This window comes from Schistocerca serialis, chromosome 6 (genome assembly GCF_023864345.2).
Source record: "Schistocerca serialis cubense isolate TAMUIC-IGC-003099 chromosome 6, iqSchSeri2.2, whole genome shotgun sequence".
Lineage (NCBI taxonomy): Eukaryota > Metazoa > Arthropoda > Insecta > Orthoptera > Acrididae > Schistocerca > Schistocerca serialis.
Window position 1 is genome coordinate 548360922 of NC_064643.1, and position 15317 is coordinate 548376238.

Below are 15317 nucleotides of genomic sequence, written 5' to 3' on the forward strand. Positions count from 1 at the left end.
CATATTTCGAAACAATATAAAACGTGCTGACTTTCTTTGAACTTTTTCGATGTAGGCCGTCAGTACTATCTGGTAAGGATCCCACACCACGCAGCAGTATTCTAAGAGGACGGACAAGCGTAGTGTAGGCAGTATCCTTAGTAGGTCTGTTACATATTCTTAGTGTCATGCCAGTAAAACACAATCTTTGGTTAGCCTTCTCCACAACAGTTTCTATGCGTTCCTTCCAATTTAAGTTGTTCGTAATTGTAATACCTAGGTATTTAGTTGAATTTACGGCTTTTAGATTAGACTGATTTATCGTGTAACCGAAGTTTAACGAGTTCCCTTTAGTACTCATGTGGATTGCCTCACACTTTTCGTTATTTAGGGTCAACTGCCACTTTTCGCACCGTTCAGATATCTTTTCTAAATCGTTTTGCGGTTTGTTTTGATCTTCTGACGACTTTATTAGTCGATACACGACAGCGTCATCTGCAAACAACCGAAGACTGCTGCTTAGATTGTCTCCCAAACCGTTTATATAGATAAGGAACAGCAAAGGGCCTATAACACTACCTTGGGGAACGCCTGAAATCACTTCTGTTTTACTCGATGACTTCCCGTCAATTACTACAAACTGTGACATCTCTGACAGGAAATCACAGATCCAGTCACATAACTGAGACAATATTCCACAAGCACACAATTTCACTAGGAGCCCCATGTGTGGTACAGTGTCAAAAGTCTTCCGGAAATCCAGAAATACGGAATCTGAAATCCCTTGTCAATAGCACTCAATACCTCATGTGAATAAAGAGCTAGTTGTGTTTCACAAGAACGATGTTTTCTAAACCCATGTTGACTCCGTGTCAATAGACAGTTTTCTTCTAGGTATTTCATAATGTTCGAACACAATATGGGTTTCAAAATCTTGCTGCATATCGACGTTAACGATATGGGCCTGTAATTAAGTGTATTACTCCTACTACCTTTCTTGAATATTGGTGTGACCTGTGCAACTTTCCATTCTTTCGGTACGGATCTTTTGTCGAGCGAACGGTTGCGTATGATTGTTAAGTATGGAGCTAATGCATCAGCATACTCTGAAAGGAACCTAATTGGTATACAGAGTCTGGACCAGAAGACTTGCTTTTATTTAGTGATTTAAGTGCTTCACTACTCCGAGGATATTTACTTCTACGTTACTCATGTTGGCAGCTGTTTCTCGATTCTAATTCTGGAATATTTACTTCGTCTTCTTTTGTGAAGGCGTTTCGGAAGGCTGTGTTTAGTAACTCTGTTTTGGCAGCACTGTCTTCGATAGTACCTCCACTGCTATCGCGCAGAGAAGGCATTGATTCTTTCTTGTCGCTAACATACTTCACATGTGACCAGAATCTCTTGGGATTTTGTGCCAGGTTTCGAGACAAAGTTTCGTTGTGGAAACTGTTATAAGCATCTCGCGTGCGTGCTAAATTTCGAGCTTCTGTAAAATCTCGCCAATCTTGGGGATTTTGCGTCTGTTTAAATTTGGCATGTCTGTTTCGTTGTTTCTGAAACAGTGTTCTAACCCGTTTTGTGTACCAGGGAGTATCAGCTCCGTCGTTTGTTAATTTATTTGGTATAAATCTCTCAATTGCTGCCGATACTATTTCTTTGAATTTAAGCCACATCTGGTCTACACTTACATTATTAATTTGGAATGAAAGGAGATTTTCTCTCAGGAAGGCTCAAGTGAATTTTTATCTGCTTTTTTGAATAGGTATATTTTTGCTTATTTTTAGAGATTTGGGGATTACAATATTCAGTCTCGCTACGACAACCCTGTATTCACTAATCCCTGTATCCGTTTTGATACTCGTTATTAACTCAGGATTATTTGTTGCTAAGAGTTTAAGTGTGTTTTCACAACTATTTACTGTTCGCGTGGGCTCATGAACTAACTGCTCGAAATAATTATCAGAGAATGCGTTTAGCACAATTTCGGATGATATTTTATGCGTACCTCCGGAATTAAACGTGTATTTTCGCCAACGTATCGAGGGTAAATTAAAATCACCTCTAACAAAACTCCAGTGTCACTGACAAACTTCAAAGAATTTACGTCTTCTTACTGATCTTGAATTCCTTTTCCAAATTTCTCCTTGCTTTCCTTAGTAATCGCTCTATGTACAGACTGTACAACACCGGCGATAGGCTACAACCCCGTCTCTCACTCTTCTCAGTTACTGTATACCTTTGTCCTTCGAATGTTAGAACTGCTGTCTGGACACTTTACAACTTGTAGATAACCTACCGCTCCGTGGAAATGGGACTAGAAGGAAACAAGAAGACACAAAAGCTACGAGTATTTAACATTTCACCCGAAAGTCCCCTATTCCATGAAATCTAATACAAATTCAGTGCCTAGGCAGCTAGCCTCTCTCACACCAAGACTTAAATTTTACCACGGGAGATTCCATAAATACCCTCATAGGCCGTACATCATATAGACATGTTTCTGACCTTGTGAGTAGAAAAAGGACAAAGATCACATTTTCTTTGGGTGCTCCAGGCTACATGGAAGTACTACAATCCTTTTACAAGATCTTGCAAAGCTTGGTCATCCATTGCCAACCTGTATGAGGGCTTTGTTAGCAGCACAGGACCCTAGACTTTCCACGCGATGTACAGATTCAATGTTGCTGCAGGCATCCTCGTCTAACATACCATTGACACCAGAGTGCTCAAAAGTGTTCTACAGCATTTTATTATACAAAGATTGCACGGTACAGCTCCATCTGTAACTATAGTCTGAAAAGCTTATAAGGGTGTTGCAGAGTAGGCTGTGCTGAGAAATGACTACTAAGAAAAATATTCGATACGTCACATCGTTTCCGAATTAATTAGGAATGAAGTTAACCAATCAGGCTGTTGCGCGCCCAAATTCACTCGTTCTCATAGCGTAGATGACAACGCACGAGACTGCTCAAACTCTGGCTCGGGTTCGATCCTTGCTACTCTCCCATACCCAGCTTGTGTATCGCTCTCTTGTTCGCTTTTAGGAAATTAAACGAAGGACACATTTACCGACAGTATCTCTGGAGGGCCACTTGAATTTGCGCGCACAACAGCTGGTTAATCCCAGTGTTTATTAACTCGGGAACGGCGCAAGGTATTGAACTTTTTTCTTAACAGTCATTTCTCAGCACAGCCTTCCCTGCCCAGCATCCTCAGAAGTTTTTCAGACTGTTTCTAATCATCATGTACATGTTCTCTCTGCATCGTGTGTGGGTGCGTGCAAACAAACAAACAAACATTCTAACAGTAACTAAGTATCAGTACGTGTATGTAAGTATGAGCCGGCTATATAGTGTAACCTAAAAGCAACTAAATACAATCAATTCTGGTTTCCAAACAGGTCATTGCAGTCAAAAAAGTCAAAAGCTCTTTCTCTAACTCTGCAACTGCTGTAAACGTTGGTCCGCCTTTCTTCAGGATATCACTTAGGACAGGGGTTCTCAAACTTTTCCTGTGGCGGAGCACTTTGAGAGTCCTGGTACTTTGATGGAACACTTTAATTTGAAGATTTAAAAAATTTAATAAATTGCAAACACGTGTTTTATTCAGTGATTACTTCAATTTGAAATCATAACCAATAACATAAAAATTAATAACAATTTATTAAAAAATAGTTAGTCTCATAAAAATGCCGTGAAGAAACCGCCATGTTATTAACAGTGTTTCACGGAGCACTTGTTCACTTCCTGCGGAACACTCGTGTTTCGCTGAACACAGTTTGGGAAACCTTGATCTAAAGCAGGGATGCACAGACCGTGGCCCGTCACCGATCGTTCTTGTACTTTTTTTTTTCTTTACTCATCTTTCACTCCTTCCTGCAAATGAAAGAGAGGGCCATTGTAGAATTTAGCTGTTATGAGTCCAGTTAAACTGGAATTAGGGTAAGGGGATCCCAGCTCGGAATAACAACTTATCTCGCTGCATGTTATTTTTAAGCTTACCGCAGCCCTTGTATAGCCACAGTCAGGGGTCAGAGGCCCGCAGTCCTAGGAAGTCTGCACACCCCTGACCTATGCTAAGTCAAAGGGCCAGTACTGCCTCGCATGATCCTACATTTCTCCTGAACCTCAAAAGATCTTTTGCTAAATTGATTTCTACCAGTCATTCCGTACTTGCGTATATTGCGCGTGATCGTCGCTGTTATACCATTTGTCGGAAAGTTTTTACACCATGCCTCGAGTTTTAGAAGCTCTGACTGTTACACAGTGAACTGGAAAAGTCAGAGATCATGCGTCATTGTGAACCCTTACAATCTGAGACCACTTATCATTCTGGCATTGTAATAGTTTCTGTATCGTCAAGTACATAGTCTGCGAGATAAATATGGATCAGAGATTTTGCCGTAACCCTACATTCCAATCCAACTCCTCCCTGAGCACATGCCTAGCGTCTCAATCAGTGCGCCACCTTGCTCGGTGAATATTCCCCTGTCAGCACTGGCCACACTTCTTGCGAAAGCCGGCAGAATGACCGTGCGGGCACGTGCTGGTGGCAGACTGCCGACTGGAGCGAACGGGGGAAGCGAAGTCGCGTGACCGAAGGAGGGGAGAGAAACTCACGCCAGTCTTTTTGCTCGCAGCGTCGGCGTGACTGTGTGGCAGCGGGGACCTTCTGGGACGAGCGGGCAGCCGCAGTCGCGTTGCGGCGGCCGTGAAGACCACACGCATCAGAGGTGAGTACGCGCACGGCGCATGCGCGGGCCTTGGCACGCTACGTCACCACCTCCCAACAACTTAAGTTGCGTCAGCGGCACCACGTGCTTCAGCCATTCAGTGCAATTTTCCCCTCGCGGCTGGCCACTACTGCACGCGAATAGCTCAGCAGGGTTGCGTCACGTTTGGCAGCAAGTTCCTTTCCTTAACGCTGATTTACGAGTCCCACTACAGCTAGAATTTGGATGCTCTGTGAACAACAAGGTTAGTTTCAGACCGCGGAGCCTTTACTACGCACGATTTGTATGTGGTGATATCTATGCCAACCCAAAATTACACACGAAAAATTGTTTATCACAAAATAATACTTCATTCCTGACAAAATACTAATATAATTAACAACTTTTTTATCTTTTAAGACGAAATGAAAATCATTTAACACGAAATAAAAATCTTTTGTCACGAAAAATTTCGCTTCTCCGACGAACATGTGTACCTGCTTTCAGCACTCCCGAAGTCACAAAGATTTAGTGGCTTATCTGTCTTTCCGTTAAACCGAAGAGACTGAACAACGGCTGGCACTGTTGGTATATCATCGCTTGCGTATGGGTAAAGGCATTGTCAAAAAACAGTTCACTCACTTTTCGAAATTGGTTATAGGTGTGCTGGAGTCGGTTAATCGTTCGTCAAAATCAGCGAATTTACTATCAAAATCGTTTAGTGTTTCCATTTTTAAATACAGCTACTGTGAAACTGTTTTTATGTGCAACGGTTGAGAGACCAAAGAAGTTCCTACTTTATTAAACTGTCCTACAGTATCACTGTACGACTTCGTCGTAAACGGTGGTGTTGAGTTGTAGCGTCGGTTATGACAGAAGACATTTCGAGATCGTTCAGAGGTCAGAAGATCGCGTCGATATTCTTGTTGATAACGAATTTGACAATAAAATCAACACTGCACTCCCACTTCCACTACCTTATAAATGCAGAACATCGGGAAAAATATGGACACCTATTTATATGATCATTCGAATAACGAACTGAATGCAACGATGGACGATGTCGAACAGTTTATTGAAATTTTAATGCTAAAGAAGACACGGAAAAAAAGCAGGTTTGCCCTAGAAACAACTGTATACTGCATCGAACTTTCAACGCACAGTATGTGTCTTTCAGAAGGAAATCCAACTACTGAACTATAATCTAACGGTATCGAAAATACAGTGCTCAGTTATTTGTATTTTTCTTGCTTGCATTGTTTAAAATGAAATAAATGGTTCAAATGGCTCTGAGCACTGTGGGACTTAACATCTGAGGTCATCAGTCCTCTAGAACTTAGAACTACTTAAACCTAACTAACCTAAGGACATCACACACATCCATGCCCGAGGCAGGATTAGAACCTGCGACCGTAGCGGTCGCGCGGTTCCAGACTGAAGTGCCTAGAACCGCTTGGCCACACCAGCCGGCTGAAATAAATATTTGGTCTCTTCAGTACAATGTTAAATATTCCAATGTAGTTTAAAGTGTAGCTCGAATGACAGAACACGTTGCCACTCTGTAAAGAAAACGTTATCAGATGTGCAAGTCATGTCAAGTACGAGGCGTGTCTGGAAAACTAGAACGGACTTTTTAAGCCCTTAAGTGAACCGTGATTGTAGCTGACTGCTGTGTCATGCTCTGCCATTGGCTTTATTGGGCGTCACTATGGAGAAAACTGATTCTTTTTATGACATCCGTTCAAGTTCTTTGTTGATCCTTTCACTCAGTTTTTTTATTACAGAGGCCAACCAGCTCTCTGAACGAACACGCTGAGCTATCGTACCGGCAGATTAGCACACTGCTATACGGGCCCTGAACTTCCGAAAGCAACACCTTAGTTATTCGTCACAAGGTTGAGCGCACCGCGTTCTAGATATCTCACTAACTAAAACTGTGACGGAAAAAGGCGCACTGACTTCTCTCGCTCTTAAGTTCAGAACAAGATTTAGTTAGTACCACTTCGACACTTATTAACAAAAATACGATCATCGCTATTACCAATCGAAATTTGTTACTTGACTGAAGACTTCTTGCTAGAAAGGACGCAACATGTTGTCTTGGATGACGAGTCATCAACAGGTGTCCAAGTAATTTCAGGAACGTCCCAGTTAAGTTTGTGTGGACCCTTGCTTTTGCACGTTAATGACGTAATAGTAACCTTAGACTGCAGATGATGCAGTTATGTACAATGAAATGCTGTGTCAAAAAAGCTGCACAGATATTCAATCAAATATTGATAAAGATTTCAGAGTGGTTCAAAAATTACAACCTGATTTAAATGTTCGGAAATGTAAAATTGTACACTTCAGAAAACGAAAAAAACGTAATACCTTATGACTACAATGTTATCGAATCACAGTAGAAATCAGTCAAATGATACAAATACCTGGGTGTTACAGTGTGAAAGGATACAAAATGGAATGATCACATAGGCTCAGTCATAAGTAATGCAGATGGCAGACATCGATTCATTGGTAAGATAATGGGGAATATGAAATGGGCATCCAAATTTACTTGGTCACAAAACTGTCGTGCGGTCCAAAATTGTTTAGTTGCATTGAAAAGTTGCACAATGCCTTTACTTAACAAGTGGTGTTGTATGAACTGTCAAGAATTTATGAATAAATACTGATGATGTGAAAAAGCAACAATATTCCAGCGACTTCTACTGAGAGAATAAAACCTTGGCCCCGTTAATTGTAAAACATAAACAGGAACCGACATCCTAGACAACGAGACAGCCGTAGCAAGATACGAAACATTTATCTGCTAGTATAATGTTTCTGCCCTAACGAAATTAAATAAACGTTGACATCACTAAATAGTTAGTTCAAACTAGGATATTTACTTTCTGTACATCTACTAACATTTTGATACTAAGGGATACGTAACATTATAGAACGGACGAAAGAAATCTTAATTCCTGGTGGTGCGCGAAGTACCCCTACCATGCACTTCACTGTAATTTGCTTAGTGTGAGTGAAGCTGTAGGTGGAAGGAAATGCAATCCGAAAACAAAGGAAATAGGTTACAGTACGCTTGTTCGCCCACTGCTTGAATACTGCTCAACAGTGTGGGATCCGTACCAGATAGGGTTGATAGAAGAGATAGAGAAGATCCAACGGAGAGCAGCGCGCTTCGTTACAGGATCATTTAGTAATCGCGAAAGCGTTACGGAGATGATAGATAAACTCCAGTGGAAGACTCTGCAGGAGAGATGCTCAGTAGCTCGGTACGGGCTTTTGTTAAAGTTTCGAGAACATACCTTCACCGAAGAGTCAAGCATATTGCTCCATCCTACGTATATCTCCCGAAGAGACCATGAGGATAAAATCAGAGAGATTAGAGCCCACACAGAAGCATACCGACAATCCTTCTTTCCACGAACAATACGAGACTGGAATAGAAGGGAGAGCCGATAGAGGTATTCAAGGTACCCTCCGCCACACACCGTCAGGTGGTTTGCGGAATATGGATGTACATGTAGATGTAGATGTAGACGAGGAGGTCATTAAAGACAACATACGTTTTCACAGGACGAGGCATGGTGAAGGAAATTGGCTGTGTTCGTTTCACAGCATTAACGCTAAGTAATTCAGGGAAACTACACAGTACCTGAATCAGGAAGAACTGCTCCCGTTTCGAAAGCGAGTCTATTGCCTTAAAGATCACGCCACCTAGTCCGTCTCAGTCGCATTAGTTGGGTAGAAAAACACTCCACCACACATCCACTTTCTTCTCATTTTTCTACTTGCTCACTATTAGTCTCCGATCATTTTTGATAGCGAGGAACAAGCTTTTTAAACTGTCAGTATTGAGTTGCACAGCCTGATCTTTCCATCACTCCAGCGCTGCAATTTTCTCTTCATCAGTGTGCAAACACTGAGAAGCAATTCATTTTTATACCACAGGTAAAGGAGACAACCACTGGGAACGAGCTCTTCAGTTCCCTTCTTCGTTCATTTACTGCCTGTTACCGCCCACGGACCCCATCTTTTATATTTGGCCGCAAATTTTATTTCCTTTCGGCTAGAAATGCTTCAACTTTGTTGTGGGCTATGTTTACATGGAACGCACTGCGTCCTCTGATCCAACTGAACCGATCACGTAAATGGTTACGTTCAGCTACTTGGAGACCATTTTCAGCCATTCGTGGACTTCATCTTCCTAAAATAAGATGGAATTTTTATTTATGACAGTACACAATGGCGCCGGTTTGAAGAACTTTCTGGACAATTAGAGCGCAAGATCAGGCGACTCAGGTCTCCCGACATGAATGGCATCGACCATGGGACATAATCGAGAGGTCAGTTCGTGCACAAAATCCTACCGCGGCTACACTTTCACAATTATGGACGGCTATAGAGGCAGTATGGCTCAGTATTTATGCAGGGGACTTCCAGGGACTTCAGTCCGTGCCGCGTCGAGATGCTGCACTACGCCGAGCAAAAGGGGGTCGATTTTTCGAAAGAATCAGTCTTGCATTTGCTTTTTCTACAACTAATAAATGTAATCTCTCCCGTTATTTCCGTTATGATACACTACTGGCCATTAAAATTGCTACACCACGAAGATGACGTGCTACAGACGCGAAATTTAACTGACAGGAAGAAGATGCTGTGATATGCAAATTATTAGCTTTTCAGAGCATTCACACAAGGTTGGCGCCGGTGGCGACACCTACCACGTGCTGACATGAGGAAAGTTTCCAACCGATTTCTCATACACAAACAGCAGTTGACCGGCGTTGCTTGGTGAAACGTTGTTGTGATGCCTCGTGTAAGGAGGAGAAATGCGTACCATCACGTTTTCTACTTTGATAAAGGTCCGATAGTAGCCTATCGCGATTGCGGTTTATCGTATCGCGACATGGCTGCTCGCGTTGGTCGAGATCCAATGACTGTTAGCAGAATATGGAATCGGTGGGTTCAGGAGTGTAATACGGAACGCCGTGCTGGATCCCAACGGGCTCGCATCACTAGCAGTCGAGATGACAGGCATCTTATCCGCATGGCTGTAACGGATCATGCAGTCACGTCTCGATACCTGAGTCAGCAGACCGGGACGTTTGCAAGACAACAACCATCTGTACGAACAGTTCGACGACGTTTGCAGCAGCATGGACTATCAGCTCGGAGACCATGGCTGCGGTTACCCTTGACGCTGCATCACAGACAGGAGCGCCTGCGATAGTGTACTCAACGACGAACCTGAGTGCACGAATGGCAAAACGTCATTTTTTTGGATGAATCCAGGTTGTGTTTACAGCATCACGATGGTCGCATCCGTCTTTGGCGACATCACGGTGAACGCACATTGGAAGCGTGTATTCGTCATCGCCGTACTGGCGTATCATCCGGCGTGATGGTATGGGGTGCCATCGGTTACACGTCTCGGTCACCTCTTGTTCGTTTGACGGCACTTTGAACAGTGGACGTTACATTTCAGAAGTCTTACGACCCGTGGCACTTATTTATTTAGCTTATGGCATATAACACATCATATAGAAAAGACATAAAAATCATAAGACACAGAAATAAAGAGTAGTCGCAGTGTGTAACATACAGTTGTAGATATAAAAGTATTTAAAAATAGTGTATATAACAAACAAAAGTTCACCAACAAACATCCAGATTTGTGACATAGTCTATTGCACTTTCAGTCGCGGTCAGAAACTCATTGGGGTCTCCTGCAAAACGTCTCAGAGGGCAATCTTCCACGATGTGACGAATCGTCTGCCGGTCCGCACCGCAGTCACATCTCGGGGTGGTGATTTTACCCCACCTGTGGAGGCTGTCTGCACATCTGCCGTTATTTGTCCGAATTCGATTCAGGGTCGTCCAAGTTTTCCTTGGCAAATTGAATCCTGGTGGTTGGACATTGATGCATGGCATATTCTGCAGGTTTTGGGGCACAGATTCTCTCCACCGCATTTTCCAGAGGTTGCCATAATCCGGGTTGAGAGGATGCGTATTTTTTGCCTTTTTTAAAGAGGGGTGTCTTGAGCGCAATCTGTTCATCTCCAGGGCAGGAACATCCTTATGGATTGGCAGTTTCTCGTTGTTCAGCACTTTTCCATACTCGCGTAAGAGAGCGTTCTCTCTGCGCAGGTCCGGTGGGGGAATATTGCTCAGTATAGGTAGCCAGTGTAAAGGCGTTGGCCTTATTGTTCCTGATATCATCCTCATTGTGTAGTTTAATTGAGCATCGATCAAGCCTGTGTGTTTACTGTTTAGCCATACCGGTGCGGCGTATTCTGCTGTTGTGTAAACAAGTCCCAGATCGAAGATCTCAGTACAGCCGCGGAAGAGCCCCACGTGGTCCCACATAGCTTCTGTATGATATTATTTCGAGTTTTAAGTTTTGCGGCTGTATTACGTAGGTGTTCCTTGAATGTTAGGGTTCTGTCAAAGGTGACACCTACCCTTCATTCGATCCTTGCGAAACCCTACATTTCAGCAGGATAATGCATGACTGCATGTTGCAGGTCATGTACGGGCCTTTCCGGATACAGAAAATGTTCGACTGCTGCCCTGGCCAGCACATTCTCCAGATCTCTCACCAATTGAAAACGTCTGGTCAATGCTGACCGAGCAACTGGCTCGTCACAATACGCCAGTTATTACTCTTGATAAACTGTGGTATCGTGTTGAAGCTGCATGGGCACCTGTACATGTACACGCCATCCAAGCTGATTTTGACTCAATGCCCAGCCATATCAAGGCCGTTATTACGGCCAGAGGTGGTTGTTCTGGGTACTGATTTCTCAGGATCTATGCACCCAAATAGCGTGAAAATGGAATCACATGTCAATTCTAGTAAAATATATTTGTCCAGTGAATACCCGTTTATCATCTGCAATTGTTCTTGGTGTAGCAATTTTAATGGCCAGTAGTGTAGGTGTTCAAAATGTTCAAAATGTGTTTGGATTCCTAAGGGACCAAACTGCTGAGGTCATCGGTCCCTAGACTTACACACCACTTAAACTAACTTATGCCAACAACACACACACCCATGCCCGAGTGAGGACTCGAACCTGCGGCGGGAGGGGCCGCGCAGTCCGTGACATGGCGCCCAAGACCGCGCGGCCACTCCGCGCGGCTAAGATGGGTGTAGTTTGTCATTTCACAGACTTCTAGTTTACTGTTACAGACTGTTTTTACACTCCTTCTCTAGCCCAAGAATCGACTTCCTACATGGTTTTAATACCACTGCGATTCGTGATGATGGTTTTATTCGGCCTCGACAGTTTCTGTGTTTTTTCTAATATGTGATGAACAGGATAACCCCTTGTACTGATGAGGCTGTCGCGCTGCAATAGTATCAGGATTTCTCCAGTGAACCTCAGCCAGGCATCTGCTACCACGCACCACTTTTGCGTGGACGTTCCACTTAATTTCGCACCGGCAGGTACTCATAGATATTTTACGCTTGTTACTGTTTCCTGTGATTTACCGCCAGCAGTGTAATCAAACATTATTTGGCCTTTCCGCTTGTTTATGCACAATACACAGGAATGCAGGTCTTCCTGCATTTTGTTAGAGTTTTCAGGCGTCACAGCTTTCCTATATACACCAGCATCATCCGCGAGTATCCTCACCGGGTCAATCACATCATTTGAGGCATTGGGACCCAAAAGGGCCCAAAGCACAAAGTTTTGATAAAAACAAATATTTGAAATTGAAAAAAATGGATATTTATAAACGAAAAAATAGATATTTGTGAAGGTCAAATTCGCAAGCAAACCTCCAGTCTCATAGGTCTGTTTTTCAACCGAGTCCCAACACTCTGTATTTCCTACAAAAATCGTGTACCCACTTCGTGTTATGAAATTCTGATTATTATTAGGATTATTATTATTATTATTATTAATGTTAATCTACGAAATTTTCAAATAAAGGCTTGTGGTTCAAATGGTTCAAATGGCTCTGAGCACTATGGGACTTAACATCTATGGTCATTAGTCCCCTAGAACTTAGAACTACTTAAACCTAACTAACCTAAGGACATCACACAACACACAGTCATCACGAGGCAGAGAAAATCCCTGACCCCGCCGGGAATCGAACCCGGGAACCCGGGCGTGGGAAGCGAGAACGCTACCGCACGACCACGAGCTGCGGACAAGGCTTGTGGCAACAGCGTATTTTTTCTATTGTATAGTTTGTAAAAAATATGAAGGTAGAATTATAACATGCAGAACAGATACTTAATGTACCACACACGCAATTGTGACATATCCCATCACTTCATGGTCCTCGCTATGACCATCTTCATTAAAACATTCTCTGGTTTGCGGTTCAGATAGAACTGTCTCTTCACTTCAGGTATCAAGTCTAATAGTTTTGTTAAGTCTATGTGTTTCAAATTTGATCCAGTAGTATTTCAATGTTGATATTTGCCTTCCGCCTACGTATTTGAGCACTAGATTTTGCAAACTGAAGAGAAATAACAAACTGTAGTTTCCCTCGGTGTGAGCTGATGAAAATGGTCATCTCCCACGACTCGAATGAAGAAAATACAGGGCGGAAAAGCTGAAAGTAGCCCCTAAAGTGTAAAGGAAATGAGTGAAATTACAGAGACAAAGATGTGAAATGGACTTACCACTTATTTACAATGAAAAATTCTGTGAAGTATTTTTCACAGCATTTATAGAAGATGCTGAAAGTGACCCGTTGCAATATCAGTACACAACTGTGCATGTCTAAACATACTCAGATACACCTAGTGTAAAGTTTGAATATCTATGGCGGCAATTTCACGGCTGATGTCTTTTAGTTCGTGTATTGTGTGTGGATTTCTTTCATAGACCTTGTTCTTCAATTGTCCACACAGGAAGAAATCACATGTTGTTAGATGCGACGAACGTGGTGGCCATAAATGTTAGCTGAGAGTTCCACCCTCAGTGAGGACATCATGGACTTGTTCCAGGGTACCTTGACGTGTGGCATGTCGCCCCATCGTGCTGCAAGAAGCAATTGTCTTTCGTATTCAGTGAGTTGAGCACAAAATGTATCAAAACTCTTCATATATGCAACCGTGTTGAGGGAAGTATAAAAAAATATCTGTCCAATGATGTATTTGTGTGTTCCAGCTGCACCACACGAAACGCCGATTTTTTCATTATAGAGTATTGCTGACAACTTAGGATTCTCCGTTGTCCAGTACCTCGTGTTCTGTGCATTCACATGACCGGAAAGATCAAACCATGCTTCATCACTCACGATGTAATGAAAAGGGTCTAACAAACCATGGTTCATGTTATTCAAAAGCCGCGTGCAGTAATCTACACACTTCTGACTGTAATCCTCCCATAATTGCTCCACAATCGTCATACGATATGGCTTCAAGTTAAGACTTTTCAGTACCCTCTGGCAACTCCTACTTAATGCTTCTGTTGGACCAGTTTAAGTGTGTCTTTGGGATCTGAACAATTCTTCGGCGAAAGTCTGCGGCAATTTCTGGTGTGCGAACTAAAGGTATTTTTTTCGTTTCACATTTTTCACAGATGGTTAGGTGCATCATTTTTTATACAGACTCTATTGCTCTCTTTGTTGGTAGATAGTGCTCTATCTGGATATTTGACCCCTAAAACTTCGCGGGTTTCCTTAATTGAACCTCTTTTCACATATGCTTCCACAATTGCAATTCTTTCTTCCATCGAAAAAGTCATTTTACAGACCTCAATGATAAGACAAACTGAAATGCTGATAGAAGAATGCTAGCAATCGATTACTGCGTGAAATTGTCTATTGTTGTTGTTGCTGTTTACTCTATATCAGAACTCGAAAAGTTGCATTCGCATTCAAAGGGAAGGCAGGCTACTTTTAACTGCTCCACGCAGTAGTACCTTTAAACAGCAGTTCACAGCAGTCTATTGAAAACTTCAGCATTGTAAAATTTCTAAAATGTACATTTTTCCCCGAACTTCAACTTTTGGTTTGATAGAGAGATCGGTAACACTCCTAAATGTTCTGAAATCCTGTCCATTTTATAGACTGCAATACTGAAACCATGGAACGTGGGGTTATGATGAGGCGTACCTTCAAGAGCTTCCAGCTTTTATTAATAAATGGGCGTCAGTGTAGCCACGGAGCGTCCCTTCAGCAATGAAAATCTGTGCTTTGAGTCAGTATGGGAGTGAATATCAGAGAAACGAGTGAAACAAGCGTTTCGTAAATATTCGTTTATACAGTGTAGTAGTAGTACAGTACAGTACAGATGTCGAGACCACGCATACATGCTACAGTCTCAAAATCGACGATGGTGTAGTTTAGGTCCTTACGGTTCTCAGCACCTCATTTAAATACATCCTGAATGGTACTGCTCCTATAACTCTGCCTTGGGATAATCCGAAAGTTACCGCACGTTTATAACTGATGACTTCGCCCCTATAGGAGCAACGTGCTTAGGTCTGTGTGATAGGGTATTCTGAATCCAGACAGACGTTCCGATATTGCTTAAGTTTGTCTGTTTTTCCCTAAACGACAGTGTGAAAATGTATCGGAGGCCTTCTGAACGACAACGAGCAATACGTTAACATGTCGGTGTTTTCTACGGATAATCCTATGCGTCTCGTTG

General features: G+C 42.6%; 1 protein-coding gene across 1 annotated transcript in view; it reads left to right on the top strand.

Annotated features, from left to right (window-relative positions):
• Window positions 1-4628: 4628 nt before the first annotated feature.
• The window catches only part of LOC126484035 (solute carrier family 52, riboflavin transporter, member 3-B-like), a 126626-nt gene continuing 115937 nt past the window's right edge, over window positions 4629-15317 (top strand). The window contains exon 1 of the mRNA XM_050107370.1: window positions 4629-4714. The gene's annotated coding sequence lies outside the window, so the exon portion shown is untranslated. The remainder of the gene's footprint in view (window positions 4715-15317) is intronic.